Below are 26,890 nucleotides of genomic sequence, written 5' to 3'. Positions count from 1 at the left end.
TTTTCCAGTGTGGCCCTTAGTGAAAATGAGTTTGACACCCCTGCTATATATAAACTGTATCTCTGGATGGATATCTTAGTGACTACCTTACCTGCGGTCTAAACCTACCATCAGTGTGTTTTTTCACAAGTAGGCAGATTTATATTTTGCTAATATGTTGGATTCATGTTAAGAAATTTTAATTTTTGAAAAAAAAACTTTCAAAAAACAATTAACCCTCCTGTTGTCCTTGGGTCAAATTTGACCCATTTTCAAAAAGTTTCTATACCAGAAATTTGGGTTTCTTTCAACCAAATTGTCAAAAGAATAAAGTGGATGGTTCCATGCAACACTCTTCACAAGTAAAATAAATGATCAGTTCCCTACTTTCATTGAATTTGGGTGTTTTATTCAATTTTATAGCATTTGAAAAAAATTGATAAAAGAACATTGAAAAAAGTGACAAAAATGTTGGAAAAAGCTTCAAAAGTGTGGGGAAAAAACAAAGAAAACCTTGGAAAAAGGTGACAATCGACAAAAACATAAGAAATAGTGACAAAAAACTTTTTATTTTTTATTTTGACCCAGAAAAACTAAAAGTTGCATGGTTGTCAGGAAGACAACAAAAGGGTTAATCATAATTTGGTGGCCCCCCTGTAGTAACTCTATGGACCCCATAGGGGTCCCGTAGCCCAGTGGTGTAGGCTACGTGAGACGCAGGTATACGCCATATACCCACTAGGAAAGGTCAGCTGTTACCGTTAACCACTTGGGTTAGCGTCACTTGACGCTAACTTGACGCTAACCCAAGTGCTGGTTAATAATTGACGATAATGGTGTTGTGAACAGCTACGTTAACTACGTTAATAATTACTGTACGTTAGTTGTCGGAGCACAGATAAATGCCCTAGAATACAATATGTAATGTAAATAAACAGAAATACAACTGTGAATCACGTTCTATGGACAATTTTCTGTTAAAATATACAGACAACTGTTATTTCTTTGAGTGTAGTATTCTCAGGAAAGCAACAATGTGTAATTGCATATCACAATATTGATAAATACATTTTAAATTGATCATTTGGGAACTTAAGAAAGTCTTTATAGGTAACAGTTAACCAAATGGAATTGTTTGTTTATGGTAAATCCAACCAATTCAAATCAAGGTACTTAATCACAATGATGCAAAGCTAATGCAAATCCAATAATGTTATTAAACAGGAACCAGCCAACTCTAATCAAATCCATTTTTTATAATCATCAGGCGCTCTGCTAAGAGCTGAGAAGAAATTGAACAGAGATTCAAAGACCGCCAAGTCCTCAGCAGCACACTGCGGTGTGACAGTCAGCACTACAGAACCATTTATCATTCATGTCATTACACGAGTGTTTTAGTCATCAGTAGAGTACACTCGAGTGTGTGTGTGTGTGTGTTTGAAGCGTGCGAAGGCTGATAAAAGCTCCATCTCCCTCCCCCCTCTCTCCCACCACACTTTACTTATCTTTACAAAGGCGTTGTAAGTGCAAAGAAATCGTGTCTCCATCAGGGAGAATATATTACTTCTGAAAGCAAGTCATTTTTCAGTTAACGCTGATATTTGGCAGCAGCGAGAGCCCTCTCCGGTCATTCAGCATTTTGGCCTCGTCTGCAGTGCAGCTCTGCATTCCCGCTGCGGCACGCTCAGACACAGCAGGTAATATCCACGTCCACTGGAAGTGCAAAAGCATGTCACACAACATTAGCGTGATTTCTTCTGCCTTTGCAATGAGCAGGGAGATTTTTGTTTTGGCCCGAGATGAGATTACATGCCTGCATTAAACTGGGTTTCAGGTTGCATCATCAGTCTTAATTAGGGTCCTGTGACTGGACGCGTAAACATTTTGCCAACAAGAGATTTACGTTTGGTCTGTTCATCGTGGTATTATTCCTTCTCTCTACTGAGGCATGTCATGTGTCCCAGTACAACTTATTTTCATGAACGGGTTCGTATGATATTGTGGTGGAAATTCTAATACATAGGGTAAGATCTGAAATGAGGCTTTGCTCAACAAAGTCTTTGAAGTATTTATTCTTTGCGCAAAGAAGGTTCGGAGAGTCTGAGAGAATGAACAAAGAGTCTTGGAGAATCACTTGCTTAGTAACCCTCTCCCAAGCTGACAGCAATGTGGAGGGGGTAAAATGAACAGCCCTGATCGGCCCCTCCAAGCCTGAGAATGCACGGGAGCAGGGCATGAAATTGGCACCCGTCCACCCGCCAAATGCGGGTAACTTTTGTGATTGGCTGGTGAAACTGTCAATCTACCTGCCACGTTGGCGGGTAGCCAATGAGAATTGAGTGATTCAGACACCTAACTATCGGTAAGCAGGGTACACGGTTGCTTACGGGCCTGGTCCAATCAGGGGCCCGCATCACTGGAAGACATTGATTGACAGCCGGGGCCCCCTATCACATTTTCATTACTCACACAATCCCAGCAGTCCCATGTGCAGCCACTGACCAAGCGGGAGTGAGAACGGGTAAAGTTAATTTCCTAGTTTCTGATATGAAGACGAGACGTGTGTGTGACTCGAACATCTCACATTTACCAACAAAACGTACAGCGAAAGATGGTGCAAAACATTTCAGACCGTCCTGCCAACATGTATACATTTTAACATCAATGTACGCTGTCACTGAAGCTGCTGCTGTTTCAATACTGTCGGCTCTCTGCAGCGGGCGGGGCTGCTCCGTTTCCCCCGCGACTGACGCGCACACACAATCACACACAAACACACACACACAATCACACACACAGACACACACACAATCACACGCAAACACACACACAGACACACACACAATCACACACAAACGCACACGGTGGATGCAGGAAAAACCGCAGATGAGACGTACAGGATGACCTAAATTGAGGACAGCTACGCTCGTTATTGTAAGTGCAATGATAAGTTCAAGTCCAATAAGTATTTTATTAAACCGTATGAATGTGTGTCCCAGGCCAGGATAGGAAATTAACTAACAATGTAAAGATTAACAAGCCACTGACAATGACAGATATGTTCATATTTGATTCATTCAATAAATTATTATTTTGTGTCTTAAATCCACCGGCCTTTTTCATATTTTACCAACATTTGCAGCATCCTGAGCCTTTTTGGTAAGGTTCCTAGGAAATCTCAGCCCAGAGTAATGAATTAATAGTAATAAGTATTATTCTCCCCAAAACAAGTTTCCTTTTTATTTATTTTTTTATTTTTAAGAACTATACAAAAAAAATTCTTGTGTTATGGTGCGCATTCACCAGTGTTTTGTTGTTGTTGTGGTGCGCGTAGGCTACTCCTGATTTTGTCAGTCATCTCATCTCTTATATGCAGTGGCGTAACGAGCCAACACCGGGCCCCTATGCAGGATTATCAAGGCGGGCCCCCCCACTACAGCACGTGATGACAGCGCAATGTCCAGGAGTAGGCTACCATCAATAGGACAGGATAGGATCATAGAGACACAGCAATTCCTGTTTTTCACCTTTATGACGCAAAAAAAGTGGCTGGTAAAAAGTCACTGGCTGGTGGTCAAAAAAGTTAACTTCATGCCCTGCACGGGAGGTAGAGAATTCCAGTTTAAATCAGTTTCTGCACCTGGGTTATCAAAAGAACAAACAACTTGGACTGTCAAGGCCCACACATCATGACTAGGGTTGGGTATCGTTTGGATTTTTACGATTCCGATGCCGAACCGGTACTTTTAAAACGATTCTGATTCCTAAACCGATTCTTGAAAAACTGAAAAATAACAAAGATGTAATATGTTTATTAGCGATCACATGTAATATGCTTTTACGTCCGTTTTGGTGAGCCCAGAGGGAAAATATGGCATTTTAAAAGTAGCCTACATTTACGGGAGTTAGCTAACGGTAGACTACAGAGAAAGTGTGATATTTTTACGTCCGTTTTGGAGTGACTGAGGGAAAATATTTCAGTCTACACATTAAGTGGAACAGAAATGAGGAACCGAAATTTGCGTTCTAATCCGGTCCGATTCCTACCGGTTGCGTAGGAACCGGTTCCATAGTGGAACTGGGTTTCGGTACCCAACCCAAATTATAACATGTGAAACACTTGCAGAAACTGTGGAGTTCAAGCACCTAAAAACGAAAAAACAAGTCAATAACCAGATATATGATCTTCCATTACAATATTATACGAAAACGTATGCACAACAATTCGTAACGTATTCTGCGAAATTACAGCGACAGTTACAGCGAAATTACATGACAGTTAAGTTTAGCGGTCTGTACAGTTAAATTTAGCTGAGGAAAGGTGACTGTGAGCCGGGTACAGGGCACCGCGAGGGTAAGGTCATTTCAGCGGCTGTTGCGGTTAAGTTTAGCCGACAAAAAGTGACTGTTATGTGCCGACAACAGTTACATTTAGGCACCAAAAAAGCACTCATATATAAAATAGGTCCAGTCGTTTTTAGATTTTAATGTGGGAATATTACATATTAAACATTGAAGTAATATTTCCAGCTGAATATGAATCTCCATTTAGAAAGTACTGACGTTGCTAAAGTTTTGGTTAAGAAATTGAATTGGCTTCGCTCTGCATGACCAAACTCTAATTCTGCACCACAGAGAAATAAACGGGGGGGGGGAAACTGGATAAACATTGGCCTCCAAATCTTTGCAATTACAGTAGGTGTTAAGGGAATTAAATGTGCAGAATCCCTTACTCAAGCAAAAGAAATAAACAATAAACCTGCCACGTTTACTCACTCTGTTTTACTTACATCGCTGGCACCCACCGTGTGTCCTAAAGCAGACATTTTGTTAAAGAGGAAAACAAGTTATTAGTTTATGCTTTGTGACATGTGGTGCACAGTTCGAACCAATTCCCACCCTCCTATGTCTTCTAACAAACCAGTTTGGCTGAGTCATGTTAAAGATGCTCACCCTCCCACGCACACAACGTTTCCATTTTCCACTTCTCCCGGACGAAAATATCAGGGGAACTCAATCAGTGTGCTGATAGTGAAAATGCCACTGAGCAGGGCTGCGGGGAATGCACCTGAGAGGCTCTGTGATTTATTGCGAGGCAAAGCTGAAGCCAAGTCGCCAACTCTAATTAGAAAATCCTGTGCAGGCAGCTGAGTGCAGCAGCGAGCCTTAAATCTCAGTCCCGTCAGCCTCAGACTGCTGCAGCATCCCGGCTTAATGTGGAGGAAAGATCAGCACAGCCGATATCCTTGTCTCACTCTGTGTGTGTGTGTGTGTGTGTGTGTGTACATGCCTTTAAACATGTACATGAATATTGGAGAATTATGACTGTGGTGTGTGTACCGTATATGTTTATGTATCTTTGTGTGTTGGCATGCATTAATAATGCAGTGATGTTGAGTACTTATGATTTGTAGGTATTCCGGTATCGTTAAACCTACGTCTGATTCTCAATGGTGGCCATTCTGATTATGGATTATGGAATCTTTTCACATTCCACCATTGTTATGTGGCAAGTCAGAGTCAGACGGTGTTTGAATATATATTTATGTAAAACTGAGGTTTATATCGACAGCTTTGGAAGGCTTTCTCTGCTTGCCTCGATATACGTTGTTTTGTCGTAGTTTCTTAAATCCCTACAACAGAGGTGGCAAGTGCAACGTTAGCACAACCCATTGGTCCGAAATTTCACAAAAAACGAAAAGCAATGAGAGCTAATTTTAAACTGTGACCTCATGAAATTGGGTTAACGTACCATGAACTTGTTTGTGCTTACGAAATCACTCAGTTGTGAACAAACTGGACAGGTGGCAGTTATGTAACAAGAAACGCAGCAATGTGCCGGCAAAGGCAAGAAAGAAGACTTTTCAAACTTGAATCGGCATCACATTTGTTAAAGCCTAAGGATACACACAAAGCATTTTGGTGAGTAACACTGAATGTGAACATTATGTTTTGTTTGTTTCCAAGAATGCTCCACAGGGCACCTTTAAAGGATAAGTCTGGTTTTGTTCAACCTGGAGTTTATACTCAAGATTGGACCATTTTGACTACCTGTGGCAAAAAATATATATATATATATATATATATTAGGGCAAGCACCCTAAAGCTTTCCAGAAAAGCTTTTAACAGCCTTACATACTGCATATACATTCAAAATGTCTGACTGCAAGAAAACAGAAATGACTCCCTGGATTAGCTATTGTAGCTAACTGTGTATACTTCGAAGGCAATTTTCCGGCCGGACAAAATTATGATAATAAGACCCAGATTGAAAATTAATGAATATTTTCCTTAAGGAGAGGACAAACATTCCTTATATTCAGAATGCATGTCTGTCCATTTATTTTAGCCCTGAATATATATATTTGTGTGTGTGTGTGTGTGTGTGTGTGTGCAGATCAGATGTATGTGTATATGCTGCATAATGCTATGTACATTTATGTGAACCAGTCTGCCTGCAGAGAACTACTATATATTAATGCACATGTGCACTGAATGTCCACATTGTGTGCACATGATGTGTGCACTGCACGTGTGCCCCTGTGTGTGTGTGTGTGTGTGTGTGTGAATATGTCTGGTTTGTTTGTGTATGTGCTTTCATCTTGGACTGCAGCCCAGGGTCACAACACTTGGATGAAGCAAAAGAAAAGGCCAAGAAAACGGTGTAACACACAGAGGGTTTCATTGTCAAAACTCACTCTCACACTCTGTCTCTCTCTCACACACACACACACACACACACACACACACACACACACACACACACACACACACTGATGTAAAGCGAAGACTTTCCTTGTCTCTTTGAATAGCAGCAGCACTGGCAACTTGGCAAGTCTGTGAAATTATATTTAGTGATGTCTTGACACGCACAAACAGACACACACAAACAGCCAGATACATGGCTGACAGCCGCCGTTCCACCTAAAAAAAAAACAGCAGTATCAATGGAAGCACCGTTCGTCTGCTGAATTGTGTTTAGATGTCAGCTGGCATGCAGAGAATACATTTAAACATCTGTCCCTCTGCAGATACAGAGCAAACACGCACACACACACACACACACATACACACACCAGTATTGTCAAATAATGGTCCAATGAATGCAAATTACAGGCGTCTTTCTATTCAAAGCCATGCTTATCAGAGCTGCTCATATATTTATACCTCAGGATCAGAATAATGTTTATTCAACATGAGGGTCCAGCCAAGAAATCACCACTCTCATTATTCTGAGGATTATTCTCCGTTGTATTTGGCAGCTTGAAGCAGTGAAAAGTGAAGCCAGACCGATATATTGGCAAGTCTGTATTATTGACCAAAACTGGATCAATATGTTGGCATATATTTGAAAAGAGAATGCAATACATTCATACATTATACATATTATATTTGATATATTTTTGACTGTGTGAAGCAGATCAGCAGTTGAGGTCAGAGTTTAGCCGGATGTTGCAGATAAAACCAGCATACAGGGCTTAAAATGAACTTCCATCAGCCTGTCTAAGAGATTTTAAAGTTGGCAGCCATTATCCAAGCCGTGCTTTTCCTTTTGTCCTAGTGTTAACACATACTTTTGAATTTACCAGTATATCTGTTCATTGTGAGATACGTTATATGTTAGACTGAGCCATATGGCAGATTACTGCATCAATTACACATTCGGTAGCAACATCCATTTATTTATGATAAAAGAAACAACATAACTTATGTAAGGTCAGTATGCTTAAAGCCTTTTTTCCCGCCAAATCAAGGCTAACTTCACAGCTTCAGTTTGTTACAGGCACCATTAACTGTCTCTGTTTAAACAACATCAGCTAACCGCTAAATAGCCTTAGTATTTAGCCGTATGTTAGCATGTTTTTTGAAAAAATATATTTTGTATTTGGTTCATACTAAAAACAGCGAAGAGGTGGATTCACTTTTTTGAGAAGATTCAATGGACATCATCATACTGGAATCAATTGTACTTGTTGTGAATCCAAGCTAGCTACAGCTGCCATCCTCCATGATCCTCCTTGTACGAGTCATTTTTGGGACAGATTGTTTAGGAAGGCCGTGCCCAACTTCTTGTGAATTTTGAGGACTTGATAATTGAACATATTTGACGTGATGGTATTCCTGTACTCTATATGACCTTCCCACTTTTACCTAAGTTTAGTAACTAAATTCACTCCACGAATCAGACACTTCGCTGTTATGCTTAGGATTGTGGGTAGAGTAATACTTCTACATGACCTTGCTAATAAAACATGTTTATCTTAAAACAAGGTTGATTTTATACAGACTTTTGGCTTCTACAGGGGCACCAACCATGGTTTCACAATTTCGTAGCTCGTGTTCAGTCATTGGAGGGTTTAGACATTATGGCTAATTATCAAAATCCTTATGGAGAAAATGAATAGGATCCTCTCACAGCCAATCGAGCAAGAAAAGCTCTTCTTGATTCAACTCCTTTAACCCAGCATACATCTGCCATACAGGACCATTCTGGAGTTACGTGGGTAGCGTTAGGTGTCATGGCTTTGACCTCTGACCTCCATACACCTGGCTGCTTGTAATATTGCTAATCTAGAAAGTTCAACATGTTTTACGGTTATACCCATCGTGATTCGGGGTATCACTTAAAACACCTGAGACGTACAAAGCCATTTAAAAAATGTAAATGCTCACCTTGGATCAGCCTGTTAACACATTCCCTCTTATCTGCATTCATCCACCAGCCGGCTCACCTGACACTGCGCCGATAATATCTTTATTGGCTGTCACAGTGTGACCTCCACAGAGGTAATTCACTGCCGATTATGCTCTTTTCCTAGCTGTCTGGGTAAATTAATATGAGTTGCATGGTAGAGACTGCTGTAAAAGCTTCCTTTCAATTATTCCTCCTGTCCTTCATAAATACTGCTACCACTAGTTTTATATTCTTGAATAATAACTGCACAGCCCAATGGATATGTCTGCATTGTAAGTTAATATTAGAAATTTCTTGTTTGATTTATTTCGCCTCTGTCTTTGTTCCTCAGAGGTCACTCTGTTTATGAGGTGTTTCGGCATTTACACATCTGTCAAATTAAGACACTGTAGGTGGCACATTGACTGCGCCATCTTGCACTTTCTAACTCCGTCTATACAGCTATGGGGGCTAACACTGCTAATGCTAACACGTCATTTCTTCATTTGTTTTTTTTCTCCGTCTGTTGGCCATTGTGGCTGGCACTGCTTGTGCTAATGCATCAAATGGTCCTGACTTTTTATCTCCATCTGGAGGCTAACACTTCATGGAGGCTAACTTCCATTTAGGTTTTTTAGTTTTTTGCTTTGACTGTTCAGCCATGGGGGCTGATCCTCCTAATGCTAATGTGTAATTTTTTCTTTAAAGAAATGTCAAAACACACAGACAGCCAGCAAACACAATATTTCCATCAAAAGGTCATGGTTTATTCCCTTTTATTTCACAGAAAACGAAAATAGAGAGGACGGCAGCTGTAGTTATCTTGATTCATTGGCGATTTTAGACCCTTTTTAGGGGGGCTCAAGCTTCCTAACGACAAGCCCCGGTGTCCGCAGTTCAGGAGGAATCCAATTAAAAGTTTACTTTGCCAGCTCTGTCTCTGTTAATGCAGCTCCTGCTGTGAAATTCCCATCTGCTGTTTGTGCATAACACAATTAGGAACTTTAGTTAAACACAGAATACATTAATTATGCATGGTACCAAAATATTCCATGTTGCAATTATGCAAAATTCCTTTGAATAATTCAGGAAGAAAATGCAGACATCAAAATGTTACACTGCTTTCTGAATGGAGGCCTTATGGCTTTGTAACATAAACTGTAAAGGTTAGCCTATGCACTCAGGTCAGTTTTTAATAAAAATGTCTTTCTTATAAGACATGCAAATAAATAAACAATTCAAAGAAAAGCACATAGCAGTGTCATCACATTAATTCTCTTGACATTCATCAGTTATGCTCTACAGTATTGAGCAGTGATTCACTATAAAGGTCAGTTTGTTGGCAATCAATGTGTCACCATCTGCTTTCACTGGATTCTATTTCTAGAAGATTTTGTCGATCTTAAAGGATGCCTTTAAACAGACAACATACCGTGAACTGACTTAAGCAGAATAAAAGATTAAAGTTGTGTTAAAGTTTGTGTTGCTCTATTTTGACTTTGGATAAGTCATAGTATGGCTAAAATGATGAGAAGGTGTATTAAAGTCAGCCCTTAAATGCTGTTAAACGTTTTGCTTTAACAAACTGGATTGATAGCGGTATCAATACGTCAATGCTCAAATACGAAATTGATAAAACTGCTGCAGAGACTGGACATCAAAAAACTTTACCCCAAAATAAAGGTTTTAGATCTTCACAACCAGATAAAGGATAACATTTCAGAATGATGTTTGGAAAGAATAGTGTTACTTAAATATATTGTGAGTAAAAGTGGGCCAAGAAAACGTCCCTGTGGTACTCCATCATTGATAAATAATATTTGACAAAATAATTTAAAGACAGGAATATATCTATTTAGAAAACCTGGCTCTTAATTATGTTGTTTTGGCCATCAATCCTTGCTCTGTTAGATATCTAACAAGCTTTAGCTATGTTGCCACATTGTCAGATATCAGCCATTATCATGTTGAGTAAAACTGTGAGAACTACAAATATGAAACCCATCTTTAAAAAAAAGTTAATCCACAACACCCTGATTTGTCCCTGTACCAGTCGAATGAAACCATTTGATTATTTAAAATCAGACCTTTCCTTATGATGCTTATACCCGCTGATTGATGTTCAATATGGAACATAATGAAAAGTTGGAATTGTCAGTGTAACTAGGATTAACCAGCCACTATTGATCAAGTGCAGTTACATTTTGTTTCATGTTTTGCTCAAATATTCTGCTGATAAGTGAAGACTGGCACATACCTCTGACGAGCAGGCGTGGGATGAGAACATCGCAGATCCTGGGAAATCTGAGAGACAGTTTGCGATGCTCTCTTCTAAGCAACTTCCTAAAAAATACAGAATATCCTTAAATAGATTATTTTCGGAAGATTGTTCAAACAGAACTTGTAAAATCTAGAATCTTACCATCACAGAGAGATTGCTTTACTGAGTACAAAGTGACAAGAACAGCAGCAAAGGGGAAGAGAGAAAACATGATAAGAAAGAAATGCAGAGGAAAGAGGGAGAGAGAGAGAAGACTCGGACATCTCTAATTGGAGGAGCAGTAAAGAGACAGGAAGCGGTTTCTTGCGTAACACATGGTTGCTGTCAGGGTTAGTCAACGTGTTGTTTGTTTCCTCAGCCTGGCAACCTACATGCATGGATAACCCACATCCTATACACCTGATGCACTGTGTGTGTGTGTGTGTGTGTGTGTGTGAGAGAGTGAGTGAGTGTGTGTGTGATAGAACAAAGAGGAAAACACAGATTGTGATCGATGTTATATATATCAGATTGCAGGGTGTTTGAAGTGTGATTATATGTGTGAATATTGATGATACAGAAAATGAAATAAATGTCTTAACTGAAAGCGACTTGTGATGAACAAAAACCTCAGTTTTTCACAGTGTGATTAAAATTAAACTATCATCAGCAAAAATTATGCTTTCATGCTACCTAGTTTACATTGGTGATGTAAGCCTACGTTTCACCTTTTCTCTGAGTAGATCGGCAGGCTACATCTCCAGGGAACAAATTAAATGTCCTCCTAAGTGACAAAAACAAGTGTGTGTGGGTGTGTTTATGTTTGTGTGTGTAGGTTTCAGCATGTTCATGTTATTGTTAATGTAATGCTGCAATTTTGTACAAAAAGAAAGGCTCTTTGCTATATGACATAAGAGCAATCCTCATTTGCCTGCAAGCGGAATGAGGAAAAAGAGAGAGAGAGTGTGTGTGTGTGTGTGTGTGTGTGTGTGTGTGTGTGAGCCCACAGAAACGTCAGCTATATCCGAGAGTCCAATATTTTCCGCTACAGTCAACAGTTGCCTCGAGGCACAGAGGAAGCTCCCATTTGACTCAGAGTCTCTACTCCCGCCTTCATGACCCCCCGACTGACAAAACACACACACACACACACAGGTTTGTGGCACTATCTTTGTGGGGACCAATCATTGACATAATGCATTCCCTAGCCCCTTATCCTAACCTTAACCATCACAACTACATGCCTAACCTTAACCCTTACCCTCACCCTAACCATAACCTAATTTTAACCCTAATCCTAAAACCAAGTCTTAACCCTCAAACAGCCCTTTAAAGTTGTCCAGCATTTTGGCCCCACAAAGCTGTCGGGACCCCACAAGTATACTGGACTCCCAGTTTTTGGACCCCACAAATATATAGTTAAACAAGCCCCCCCACACACACACACGCACATACGCATGCACGCATGCACGCACGCATGCACGCACACACACACACACACACACACACACACACACACACACACACACAAATTCATCCTCTCCTCCTTGGATATAATTAAGTATGTGGAAAAACTGCAGTCAATAAAACAGAAAAGTCTTAACTTTGATCAAAGCGTCTGCTGACGAGTCTCTGGTGCCCAGTACTCTTTATTTTACCAAGTGGGTTTAAAAAGATGACACATAAATGAAGAATACAGTTTAGTAGCACGGATCTCTCACTCTCTCCTCTTCCTGTTTCTGTCTGTTTGAGGAGTCTTGCTGAATAAGTAGTTAGACCCATTGACCCAGTCCATTTTGACTGTTTCTGTCTTTTGACTGCTCCTATGGAGACAAATCAAAAGGATAAGAAGAGGAGGATGGAGCATAATTTTCACATGTGACATGTTCTTCACATGTCATTCTCAGTCCCCAACAGAACAACTTGAAGGTTTTATAGAGTTGTTAGAACAAAACATATACCTAAATGTTAACGCACGTATGTTGTGATTCATGAACATTTTAAGTATTTTTTTCTCTGTTTTATTAACTGTAGGCAAATATTGCATCACACAGAGTGACAATTCTGTCCAATGACTCCAATTCACGTTCGTACATGCTCCTGTGTGGACAGCTGGTTGGCTTTTAATGCGCCTGTTACCAGCAGATGCCGAAATGGCGGGGCTCTTTTCCGGGCTTGTCTTCTTTATGGAGATTGATACCGGGCGTTTTGCAGCAGCTGCAGAAAGCGTGACCTGTGTCGCATCTGCATAAGGCTTATCCGTGTCGAGGCACGCAGGTCACTCCGACTAATGAAGCCATCAAGGCAGATTTTTTACAACAGAACCCCAGAAAGGCTGTGGAGGAGCTGCACTGACTAACTATCCGTCCTTCAGTGTCCTCTGCTGCTGCTAGCTTTTTAATCAGAAGAATGGAGCTAACAATCAGCACGACCTGGAACACAAAACTTTAACTTTGGTTACCTCACTTGACTCCCTGAGTATCTGCTGGTGTAAATACCTGTTAAGTGATCCTGTCTCTTGCAATGGGTCTTTGCACAACAGACATTTTGACAGGTGTAATTAATAACATTTAAACATTGAGCATGAATGCTCTGTCCTAAGTGTCCCAGTAGTCAGCCATGACAGCAAGGCCAGCTGCACACTGCCTGCGTGGCGTGAGCGTGGCGTTTCTGTTGCGTGGCGGCTGCGTTTCTTTTTTTTTGTCTTTTTTTTTCTGTCTTTGCACACCAGAAACGTGTCTGACGCGGCGCTGCTGCTGCTAGCCTTGTCTGTACACATGTATCTTTCCTATTGATAAAATGAAATACCATGTTAAACAAATATATACTGATTTGATTACAGCAAAGACAACGTCAGCAGTAGTGACGGCAAAATAAGCTACAGAATACTTCGTTCTGTATTGACAGGTGCAATATTTGAAAATAGATTATAATTTTTTTTAATTACATTTATATCTGCATTTATGTCAAAACCTAGAGACTTTCAAACTTCAAAATATCATTCATTAAATGTATTAGTGTCAAAAGTACATATAAACATCTTTTTATATTCTATTTTGCCTGGAAACGCTTCCAATACGCTTGCGTGTCGTGTGAAAAATAGACGTCGGTCCTATTTCTAGCATGCAAGCGTTTCGAGCCGTGCCTGAGACGTGCGTGTCACGCAGGCAGTGTGCAAACTCTAACCTGTTAACATGGGAGCCGAAATAAAAATGGACACGCCACGCAGCTGACACGCTCAGCCGGCCTAAAACAGAATGCACAATACTAGGACCCTGAAACTGAATAATGTAACGCGCCAGAACTGTTAAAAAAAAAAATCCTGGCTGGTGATTGGATGAGCCAGTTAGCTTTTACGTCTGTAGAAGTTGAAGTATCAACTCGAGCTTTGTACTCAAGTAAAAGTGTAAAAGTATTGGTTTCAAAACTACTTAAAGTACAAAAGTAAAAGTAATGTAAGGGGGAAAAAAACAATTAGCTCGTGGTATTTGGGTGCGTAGAGCTTGCAGCGCATTCGAAAGGAGTTGTTTTTGCATCCAACCATTTCGAAAAAATTCTTCCAGGTACGGCCAGGGATGTAGAAGGGTTGGCTGGTCTTCCTGGATACCAACCTTCTCGCTGGGGCTTGTTTGGGACATTTCGCTCGAGTTCTCCTGAGTCTCTGCCACGGACATCTTCATACTAGGCTACATACGTCTGCTATTTCCTTGCTGGAGTGTGACGTGATTTGTGTCATGTGCAAGTGCGATGGATCACGTACAAACCAATAGGGTGTCGGAATGGTTAATGTTCATACTTCTCATCCAACCACAATCAAATTCACTCTATCCAGATGGCGCGATTTATCTGGATAGATTTTTTTTTTTTTTTAACGATGACAAGCCGGAATGAAAACAAACCGAACTGAAATAGGAGTAACGAGGCTATTTTTAAAATGTAAGGAATAGAAAGTAGAGATAATTGCGTGAAAATGTAAGGAGTAGATATAAAAAGTCTGCTGTAAAATATTTACTCCAATAAAGTATAAATACCCAAAATTTCTACTTAAGTAAGGTAACAAAGTATTTTATTATTATTATTATTATTTGTTACTTGACACCTCTGATTATGCATGCAGCTAAAAATCCACACATGTATGTTTTCACGTGTCTGTCCTTACCGAAGGAAGTGCGTGGCCCTCAGCGCTGTCTGCATGGATGGGTACAGTAAACACAACTGTCTGTGTTACCTTATTTGACAGAAATCTATGCATTTTTCCTGTTATTTTTTTGACAATTTGACAACAAAAATGTATATTATGCTTTAGTAAATAAAACCCCAATTAACAAAACTGGTTAAAAAAAAAGATATATATATATATATATATATATATATATATATATATATATATATATATATATATATATATATATATTTATATTTCAAAAAATCTCCAGGAGAGTCCGGTACAGCCTGAAATAAAATTGAGGTTATCTCTTATATTAAAGTTTATGTTCTGGGGTTCCTGGGTAGCTCACCTGGTAGAGCAGGTGCCCATATATAGAGGTTCACTCCTCAACGCAGCGGCTGCAGGTTCGACTCCGCCCTGCGGCCCTTTGCTGCATGTTGTTCCCGCTCTCTCTGTCTTCAGCTGTCCTGTCAAATAAAGGCCTAAAATGCCCAAAAAATAAAAAGAGGATTTTAATAGTTGTCATAAATTCTCAATTCTTGTCATTTTGGTGCTGGTGATTTTCCTTTGGGGCTGGCTAAAACCTTTTTTGGGGGGGCGCCAACAATTCCCCTATGCAGGAAAAACCCTGATTTGGTTTGATCTGATTGGTTGACGGTCACAGAGCGCGTGGTGGTCAGCAGGGATTAAACAAAAGAAAAAAAGATATTTCTGCATGATACCAGTTGCAGCCGGTATGTTATGGATGAAAAGAGCTGCATGCAGCTAAAAGGCCACACATGTACAGCATGTTTCACGTGTCAGTTCTTCTGACCACAGTAAGTGTGTGGCCCTCAGCGCTGTCTGCATTCAGTCCACCTCCAGCCTCTCAGTCCACGGATTCTTCCAGATCACACAAAAGAGGAGAATATATTGATGGCCGGGGGCCGCGCTACGCATCAAAAGCTGAATCACCCACAGTGACTGTCTATTGACTGCTCACATTAAACATCCTCAGGATGTACAGTGGTCACGACATGAAAAGAGTCGCATGTGAAGATGAGCAGACTGGTAAGCAGTTTAAGAAAATATTTTTTTTCCAGGTTGTTTCATGTGATTATCAGTGGAAGCAGGGCTTCACGTGAAAACTGAAACTGAAAAAAAATCTATATATGTTATTTAATTTATTTTTTATTTTATAGAAGTGTCTATAAAATATATTATTTTATTGTGTCCTGTCTCGTTTGCCATCTCATGGCTCTGCAAAATGATATTTTCGCTTCCCCAGGACTGACATAAATTAACATTTTTCAGTTAAGGAACAACTTAAAGCTATAGTGTGTAGTTTCTGTCGCCCCCATGAGGAATTCTAAGAAATGACAACAATTCTGTCGGCGCGTCCACATGATACAAGCTGCGCACCACGCCCAGCCCTCCTCCACACAGTTGCTAGTAGCCAAGGAGGACACGGAGGATTGAAAAAACATGATGGACTCTTCAGAAGAGGAAATTATCTTCACTCGAGTTTCTGCACACGAAAGTCGGCGGACAACACAATCTTCTGAACATAGTCATACTGAGAAATACAGAGAGAGTTGTGTGGAGCTGATAGTCTTAATTAGCTTTGTAGCAACTCATTTGGCAATGGCTGAACATTCATTAATATCAAAAAGTTATGCACTAAAGCTTTAACACTTGTCAAAAATCAGCGATCGAACTGGTCACGTTGCTGCAGTGATGTAGAAGTGTACTCATGTGGTGTGTCAGTATGTTGTAATATCACTATGGGGTGTAGTTCAATGCATTCTCATGAATGGGTACGATGTCGTACGCAAATGTATGCACACCTATTCTTATATGTTATGAAATTATGGCAACCGGGGTCAGATGACTTTAGCCACAAAAAAGGTGACTGTGAAACAGTGACGTGACGGTTAAATTTAGGCACCATAAGGACTTGTTAAGTTTAAAACATGACAACAGAATTAAACGAAGGTGTGTATCCTCTTAGTACAGGTTGAAGTTATTTAAGGTTATTTTAGGCTTAGTTTGAGTCGAGTCGAGGTTAGAATTAGCGGTAGGTCAAGGCTATCATTTACGTACCGTGGTACATTTACTCTGCTCGATTCTCAGGAAATGATTTATTATAAACTGAAAATCATGGCTCAGCAGTATACAAGAGGCACAACTGTATAAAACAAGAAACATGCAAGATGAATAAGCAGTAAAATGAGGACAAGAAAATATTAAACTTTCCTGACAGGTGCCTCATCAGCACATCACACAGACGCACTGTTAATTAACACCGTCATTAACAAAGGCCTGTGTTCCCTGCAGTGTTCACCCGTGGGATGTTACACTTAGTTTCTCCAGCTACAGTGCAAGGTAAGAAACTGATGCCGCTAAATTGAATTCAGCCATCATTAATGTAATAATATACGCCTGCACTTTTCCTTTGTGACATATCAAAATGTCTGAAACTTGACTTATTTGATGTATGCATCTCCCATCTTTATCAATACATCTAACCTTGCAGTGTTTATTGCGCATGCAGCTAAAAAGCCACACATGTATGTTTTCACGTGTCTGATTCACAGATGCTGAGGCGGACAATCAATGATAGAATCATTTTCCGAAGCGTACTTGATGTATGCAATTCCCCTCTTCATCAATAAATTCAACCCTGCAGTGTGTATTATACCTGGGCTGATTCTTGCGATGGACATTTAGTAATAATTATCTCCTGCAGACAGAAGTCCATCTGGCAGTGCTTTCTGTCTGGCGCAAGACGAAGAAACAGACAACATCGGAACCAAAGGCAGAAAGGCTTCAGCTGGGATCGGCAGCTTTAAAATGAGTTTGTGGTTTGGGTTAAAACACCGGTCCCCTTAAGAAGTACTTCCAGGACACGAGTATTGTTGTCATCTGAATTAAACGAAGGTGTGTATCCTCTTAGTACAGGTTGAAGTTATTTAAGGTTATTTTAGGCTTAGTTTGAGTCGATGTTAGAATTAGCGGTAGGTCAAGGCTATCATTTACGTACCGTGGTACATTTTCTCTGATCAATTCATAGGAAATGATATTCTCCCTCTGCCCACCTTTATTGTCTACTATATTCTCTATCTTTCTCTGTGTGCTTTCTTCGCTGCTTTTTTTTACGATTATTTTTTCCCATTTCAGGCCTTTATTTTGATAGGACAGCTTCGACAGGAAAGGGGAGAGAGAGGGGGAATGACATGCAGAAAGGGCCACAGGTCGGAATCCAACCCGCGGCCGCTGCATTGAGGACTGAGCCTCTGTACATGGGGCGCACGCTCTACCAGGTGAGCTACCCAGGCGCCCCTCCTTTGGCCTTTCTAAATTCACTCTCTTTTTTGTCACTTTCTTCTATCCGCTGCAGGATTTCTCCTAATTTATGTGTCTGCTCCCTCCTTGTTCTTCTTTCTTTATATCTCTGATCTGTTTCCCTCTCTACATCTTCCTCTTCATTTGTGTCACTGTTCTCTTCTTTTCTCTATCCAATTATTTGTTTCTGTCGTAGCTTTCTTCTACATTTATCTGCAGCTCTCTGCTTTTCTCCTTCCGTCAGTCTACTCACTCTGCTGGCTAAATTAAATGTCTTCAGACTTCTCCATCCCTTCCTTTTACTTCCATCATTGCAGTCATTTTTCTACCCACATTTTCTTTGGATTTATTCTTTTCTCTCTTTGTTTCATTTCTCTGTGCCTTGACCTTTCGGTTTATTTTGCTCTCTTCTTTATATTCTCTGCATTGTTTGATCTCACTTGTTTTCAGTCTTTGTTGTTCTCTTGTTTTTCTCCTGTCTTGTACACCGTATGCATTATTCTGTGTTTTTGTCTCATCATATTTTTCTTTGTAATTCTTTTGTCTCCTTCCTCCATTCCCTTACCCCATTTTTTATATCGTCTTATTACTTTTCTCTCTGTAATTCTACATTTTGTGCTTTTTCTCCTTTCTTGTTCCTCTACCTTCTTTTTTCTCTAGCCACTCCTTCAACCCTCATCCTCATCTTGCTTCCTGTCATCCCTCTGTTTTCCATGATTTAGACCAGTGTTATTTCCCCTGTGGCGAGCGTTCACCTGAGCCCACCGGCGGCTGCTGTTCGCCAGCCTCACCGCATTAAAGCTGCTAAACAACGCGACGCTCTTTCTGACCTCTCCAGAAATACAACCTCTTTTTTTTTCGTCCTTCGAGACAAGCTTTTCCCATTATGTTTGTGTCTCGGTTTTGTTTTTTTGTTATTTCTCATTCTTTGACATTAAAATATTCAGCTAAAAATGAGCCATTACCGGCGAGACAAAAGGAGGTTAGAAGAGAAAACAGCACTGAAAAAAAATAGATGGGATATTCCTTTACTCCAACATCCAAATTGTTAAGAGCAATTGTCAGGAGCAGCACAACTCATTTCACATACGTGAAGAAGGTCCGGGAGACCTTGATGAATTACACAGAAGCATTTAATGATTGAGGAGACAGTTAAGCAGGCAGTACAGTACAACCACGATGTGTTATTGTGCAGTGCCATCCTAACGCTCTGAAGCTCTTGTCCTCCTGAAGGTAAATTTATACTCATGCTGGAGACGTTACATTTAGCTGAACATTGAACAAAGATATTGCAGGCGCCATTAACACAGATACTGAATCATGTGGTTGGCCCACCGACCTCCAAAAGGAGACAGCCCTGAGACATAACATTCCCTTATCTTGTAGCTGCCTAACTCTCTGAATCTGTAGATAGACAAATAGTTATACATGAAGAGGTTTGGTTGTTAGAGACTGGCCGAATGATTCTCGCCCCCTGACCTGTGACTTGATGCTATCCAAGCTTTCCCTTAGTTGGGAGCGTGCCTATGTTCCCACAGCCCTATGTTCCCACAGTCCTATGTTTCCACAGCCCTATGTTCCCACATTTCTAAGATTTCTTTCAAAATTAGGCCCTATGTTCCCACATTTCCTCTTTCATAAATTTGTATCAGATTTTATCCCCCTTTCTCCCAATTTGGTAGCCAATTACACCCAACCTATTATCCAGTAGCAATGGACTACAGATGGAATGTAACCCTAACCCTAACATAGAGCCTAATTTTAGGAAAATCTTAGAAATATGGGAACATAGGGCTGTGGGAACATAGGGCTGACCCCCCCTTAGTCTCATCATACCACAACATGGTGTTTCTGGAAATTACACCACACAAATGACACAAATTCAGCAGCGTTATGACATACAAAGTCAATCCAACGGGGCAAATTTGCGGTGGCGGCGTGAATGGCACGACGCAAGTGAGGCAAAGATGACCATTAAGTCTTAACTGTAAGCTGCATGTCTGGGGATTACCACCACACTTTATTGAGGGGCCGGTGGTCTACTTGACCAAGAGACAAATTTGAAAACTAAACTAGAAAATGCATTTCCTGCAGAAAATGCGTGGGAATGCTGAATAGCTGAATTGCTAAAGCTAAACTGGATGAATAGCTTAAATCCGTAAGAAGTTGAAGTAGTGAGAATAGTTGAAAAAGTGGAAATTGTTTTAATAAGTATGAATTTCATTAAAAAGTTAAAAGTTGACGCTAAACTGAATTGTTGGCTTTAAAAGTTGAAAAATGACAAAATATGTAGAACATTGTGAAGTCTGAGTATATTTTCTAACGACTAATGACTCACATATGCAGAAATATGAAACAAATTGTATGAAAAATCTTAAAGCCCAAATGCATTGCACCACACTGCTGAAAAATCTGGAAAATTGTCAGAGATGGAAGCTAAACTGCATTACCTAAATAAGAGCTAAAATACATTGTTAGAAAAGCTGGAAGATGAACTGTAATACTGTCAAAGATGAAAGATGAAATGAATTACCTGAAAATTTCTTAATATTTAAAAAAGTATAAATAGTAGAAAAAAGTTGTCCTATCATTAGCTGAAAGAGCTGAACATTTTAAAAGTTTTTTTCTTCTTCTTTTTCATTGCATCAAAAAGCAATGGTCAGGTGCCTTTCATCGTTTGTTATTGAGGCAAAGAGTCTCCTATAGCGTCATATTAAGACGCGCTTGGTCGGGTCTCTTGGCTTCACTTTTTGATGCTCTGAGTCATGACTTTTGGCGTAACTATTTTACGCTCTCGGGACTTGTGTCTAGCCCTTTGGCGTCAGGACTATTGGCGTCACTTTTTGATGCTCCAGGCTGGGACGTATGTTTAACTGACATGCGGCACAAGAACAGGACAGTTAAGGAAAAGATCGTGGGTGGGGTAACAAAACATACGTCAAGAACGGAGACACGAACCCTGGTCTCCTGGGTGAAAGTCCTGTGTTGTTTGACTCATCCACAACCACCCAAACCAATCTCCTTACGTGGATTTTTCGATCTACTAATCGCTACTGTTGTCGCTCTTAACCCTCCCATTGTCCTCCATTTTCAAAAAGTTTCTATATCAGAAATGTGGGTTTTCTTTCAAACAAATTGTCAAAGAGAAATAACGTGGATGGTTCCCTACAACACTCTTCACAAGTAAAATAAATGATCAGTTCACTACTTTCATTGAATTTGGGTGTTTTATTCAATTTGATAGCATTTGAAGGAAATAATTGATGAAATAACGTTGGAAAGAGCTTCAAAAACTTCGAAAAAAGGGTCAAAAACATCTGGAAAATCTTCAAAAATGTCGGCTATAGTGATAAAAGTGTCGAAAAGACGACCAAAACCCAGAAAACCCAGACCCGGAAAAACTAAAAACTGCACGGTCGACAGGAAGACAACACAAGAGTTAATACTACGTCATCTTACAGCTCAGCGGTCGAGCTGCTGCTCTGCTCGGTGCGTTCAATACAGACACCAAAGGGTGAGTTGGGAGTGAGAACGGGTTGTTGGATCAATGAAAAATAAACTTTTAGAAAGAACTGAATAAAATGTACTCACACTCTTAATGGTGGGGCTAAAATTCAGATGATGCCAATGCTTCAAATCTGCAGCCTGCAGTCTGTACTCAACATCAATTAGGAGCACTAATTATCACCTCAAGTGCATTTGGATTTTTAATCCTCTCTTCCTTTGATTGGATTAACACCGTGAACTTGGATTGAACTTCAGTCAAGTTTCCCCATACTTAGAAACTAAGAATATTTCTACATATTCCCAGTCAACACCACAGCGGTTTGCTTCATCTCCTGGCTGTGGTTTGATTACTGAGATGAGGCATTTCTCTGCTTGGTGACACATTTACACCTAGTGCTATTACCATTAAAAATTGGGATGCCTTAAGCCTCCTATTATCTCTTTTCTCCGTTAGCGAGCGTGACATATTTAATGTCATCGAAAAAGCTTGTAATCTCGACTTCCATTTAAAAGCGAGCGGGTTGACTGAGAGCAAAGCCTTGCCAATCTAATCACATTACAGAACCTCTTCCTGGTTGGGATAATGACTGGGCTTTAGGGCTTAAACATGTTCAATAATAAATATTTTGCTGCAGGGAGGGAATGTTCCCCTTCTGGAGAATTGTTTGAGTCCACTATTTGTCAGGTGAAAGTGGAAAAGAGAACAGGAGGAAATGAGATAGAAGTAAAGAGTGTTTAGTATCCTGTAACTGCTGCCAACTAACAATAATGTAGCTGGTGGTATTGACTGGATGAGATCTGATATGATGGGTGTGATTGCATATTTATTGTAGAATTCAGCAACTTACACTGTGTTAAACCACAACCCTGAAATGAATGCTAATACCAATATTTGATCAGTTTTGTGAAACGTAAAGGGAAACACACACACACACTAGAGGTGATTGACATGATAGTCTCAAGGCTTTTTACCCAAAGATAAAAACAGTTCTGATGGAAAAGGGCAGGCACTTTCAAAGAAGACCTGGCAGGTGATTGGATTAACCATCTGTCCATCACATCCAACATTTGTGTTTTGAACGAACAGTCGCGGCCGTCTCACACACCTAAACCCCGCCTGTAGCAGCCAGTAGCTCCTCACCGGACGCTGATTGGTTCGGTCCTCTGCTGTGCAGACACAAACGCATTACTTTAAGCCTGACAAGATGGATTTTAATGTGATATGTGTTTCCCATAGACTGTAAAAAACAGTGGATGTAGCATAAGGTCTCCCATTGGTTTGCCGTTTAGAAGCCTCGAGTTCGGCAATTCGGGCGTCAACATCTTGTTTTCTTGCAACCGGATGTGAAGATTTTTGACGAGAAGGAACCCATTACACATACTTTATACACATACAGTACGCAAATTCTGCACTCAACCCATTTAACCTCTTTCTTCTTATGCAACAGTTATTTTGTATGTATATATTTGTTTTTCTGTATCTATTCTGTATTTCATATTAATGTTTAATATGTTTGTTTGTTAGTTTATGTATGCACCATTCGCCAAATTCCACATAAGTGTACTTATTGTGGCAATAAAACCTTTTCTGATTCTGAGCTGGGGAGGATGACGCAGCAAGTTATGGCAACCGAACGCTGAACAAGACATTTTTAGGCGACCATAATGTTCCGATATACTTTGATGAAGTGAAATTACAGTGAGAGGGTCAAAGTTTAAAACACGAACAACAGCCAAAAAGTCCAGTCCTATTTTGATGTCCACAGTGCCATGGTTAGCATTGCTAAGCCTCTAAAGCATGCCCTGCTTTATTGATTGATTTGATGCACATTTAAAGGCTTTCATATGCATTGTAGAGTTAAGCAACATATAATGTATATCCAAAACCAGAACCCTGAATTAATATCATATTAATATTAATATTTGATCAGCCATGTGAAATCTAAACACACGAAAAGTTAAACACAAAATATTTCAATTTGATATTTCAATTTGATCAAATTCAATTTATTTACAACATTATAAATTCAAACCGTTGAGAGGGCCAAATACTTATTGAGAATGCTGTGGTATAAATGAGTGGAAGTAATGAGAAGTAAGTATGGACATAGATGTTCATCTAGCTTAAAGTGCCCATATTATGAAAAAATCACTTTTTCTGGGATTTGGGGTGTTATTTTGTGTCTCTGGTGCTTCCACACGCATACAAACTATGGCAACCATCCACGCTGTTTTGAGTGAGATACGGTTTCTGAATGTAACCTGCCTTCAGTCTCGGGGTGAGCTGTTCAAAATCTGCAGGGTTTTCTACGTCACTAGCCGAGACGAGGGGGCTAATCCATGCTAGCGGTTAGCCCCCTCGTTCTCAATGGCAAAACACTGCTACAACAGAACAGAACTACTTACATGTCCCTGTTCTGCAGGTATTCCACGCAAAGTTGGAAGTGTGCCCTCGTTTAGAAGAAGTCACCCGGCTAATTTTGCCTTGTACTAACTGAAGTTAGAGAAACAGCTAGCTAGCTGATGCGATCCTTACCTAGCTACTGCGCATGTGCGAATCCCAACAAAGATGGAACAGAAGTGAGATGTCTCACTCTGTAGCTAAAACAGAGAGCTCAACACACAGGGTGAAAAGAGGAGCTGCAGCAATGTGTAGTACAACAAATATATGGTGTTTACTGAAAATTAAACCATGTAAACCTATTCAGGTACAACCTCAAAATACAATTATGAACCTGAAAATGAGCATAATATGAGCACTTTAAACATTACAGTAACAAAGGATATAGAAGATGAGAATATAAAAAGAGGGCGAGGAAAAGATGGAAATGAAAGAGGGGAGACTGGAGGATCCTTGAAAGTGTCTGTTGAATGACCGCAGCGATATTTTCAGCTTCCCTGAAAACTCTTCACGCCTCATAAACCCCCCCAAAAAGAACAGGAAAAAATCTCTCTGTTCTCTTCACTCTCTCCATCCCATCATCCCTCAGACAGACTGTGGTCCTGCCCGGCCGAGTCTTCCTTTTTTTGTTTTTGGATAAAGAAAGAGGGAGAAAGTGAAATGGCCTTCTGTTTCATTCTTTTATTTTATTACTTTCATTTTCTTGTTTTTATACGTTCTGTTCTCGGAGGAGGGCAATTCATCACGGTCGGGGGAGAGCAACAGCGAAACCCAAACTCAGAAGGTGGAGGATGATTTATCACTACCCTCTCTCTCTCTCTCTCTCTCTCTCTCTCTCTCTCTCCCTCTCTCTCTCTCGCTCTCTCTCTCTCTCTCTCTCTCTCTCTCTCTCGCTCTCCTGTAGAAAGAAAGTCTTAGAAAGGAAGGAAAGTAGGGAGAAGAATAGGACGGAGGGAAACAAACTGGGGAGAAGGATTAAGAGAGAAAAGGGAGGGAGCCTAGTCTCTTTGGAAATGTGAAATGAGGTCAGTGTAGTGAAATGTAAATAAGATGCTTTGTGTAAAGAAAGTATGAGACACTAGTTGCAGTCTTCTCCTGAACAGAGGTGGCGCTAATGAGGAAAGGCTACCGACTTTGCTATTTCTACAGACTAGAAGAAGAAGAAAAAGGTAAACAACGGCAGAACTGGCAGCAGCATTGCCGTCAATGCTTTGATTTGATTCGATGACCTACTTTGTCGGATCAAGCCTTTCATTCACCACAAAAGAACTCATCTTAAACCAGTAAGTTTACAAGAGAGACTTGCAGTCACTCTGAGAGTCCTTGCATCCGGTTACCCTCAAGCTTCTTCAGGCTTCCTGTTTCTGCTTTGTCGTGCGCCGCTGAAAAAAACAGAGTGGTGCACGACTTCCGATCGCACACTCAAAATCCTGGTGCGGCAGCGAGATCTACATAATTTTGACATCGCATTGGCACGTGCAAGCTCAGATGTGGCTACTGTAAAACGGCCATTACTGTTCTGCCAGTGCAGATGTTTTTGATTGTAAAACAAGTCACAGTCACCACGACGCATACTTTTCACTATTAAAAGTGGCTAATGTTGTAACATTAAAGGTCATTCATTGTAAAAAGTGAGATGTCCATGTCCTTTTTGATCATAAAGCTGGTCGAGGTGCTTTATAAATACTGTAAAAGTATCAAAACGCTCAATCAGCAAAAAAAATGCACACAGTCCATATTCAAAAACTGTGCCTTTAAACGAGCCATCGGGACTTCCTTACGGTTGCGATGTCACAACTATACCATATATAGGCACAAAGTGCAGCTAAAGTGCTGTTAACAGTAATCCCTGGCTGCAATGACTGTGCAGAGACTCAGAGAATGCAGATGCGGAAGACCCGGAAATGCTGACCAATCAGAGCAGACTGGGCTTTTTTTGGGAGGGGAGCTTAAAGAGACAGGCGCTAAAACAAGGTGTTTCAGACAGGGGTGGACCACAGGTATATTCAGACAGACAGTATGAGAAAAAATAATGTTTTTTTGAACATTAAAGCATGTTAACATGTTCTAGTAGAAACCCAAAATACAAGTATAAACCTGAAAATGAACATGATGTGGGACCTTTAAATGGATTATGGTTTACTGTGTACCACAGAGTTCCATTGTTGTCTAAAGACAAATAGGTACTGTAGAAAAGTTTGATAGTATACCAGTGAGGACAAGTCTTACCACCAGAATCATAATATGATGGAAACAGAGTCAATAGGGTGTGCTCCGTGAAGCAAACTCACTGTGCATCCACATTTAAATTACAGAGAAGCCAGTGGGAGCTCCGCTTCCCAAAAAGAGACCTGAGCACCCCTGGGTGGCCAGTCAGGGACTCCTGCTGAAAGAAAAGTGAGTCCCCATGTGCATTTTTATTTCTTTATAGAACACGTTGTATCTAGTTTGAAAACATTCTTCAAATAAAGTTGGCCAGTGGGTACTGTAGGGATACAGGTGAGTACACTGTGTGCTTGCTCCTCTTTTAATACCTGGCTGACATTTTCTTTATCACAGCTTTCTGTTTTTAAAAGA

The 26,890-nt window shown here is 40.3% G+C and overlaps 1 long non-coding RNA gene across 1 annotated transcript; it reads right to left on the bottom strand.

Annotated features, from left to right (window-relative positions):
• LOC116062513 lies at positions 1 to 25,710 on the bottom strand. Its single transcript, XR_004108018.1, has 3 exons — positions 25,576 to 25,710; positions 10,655 to 10,658; positions 1 to 43 (listed from the first exon to the last, which is right to left on the bottom strand). It is a non-coding gene; the product is annotated as an uncharacterized LOC116062513 (long non-coding RNA).
• Positions 25,711 to 26,890: the final 1,180 nt, after the last annotated feature.

Source organism: Sander lucioperca, chromosome 1, assembly GCF_008315115.2.
Source record: "Sander lucioperca isolate FBNREF2018 chromosome 1, SLUC_FBN_1.2, whole genome shotgun sequence".
Lineage (NCBI taxonomy): Eukaryota > Metazoa > Chordata > Actinopteri > Perciformes > Percidae > Sander > Sander lucioperca.
This window is presented reverse-complemented; position numbering and strand designations above follow the sequence as displayed.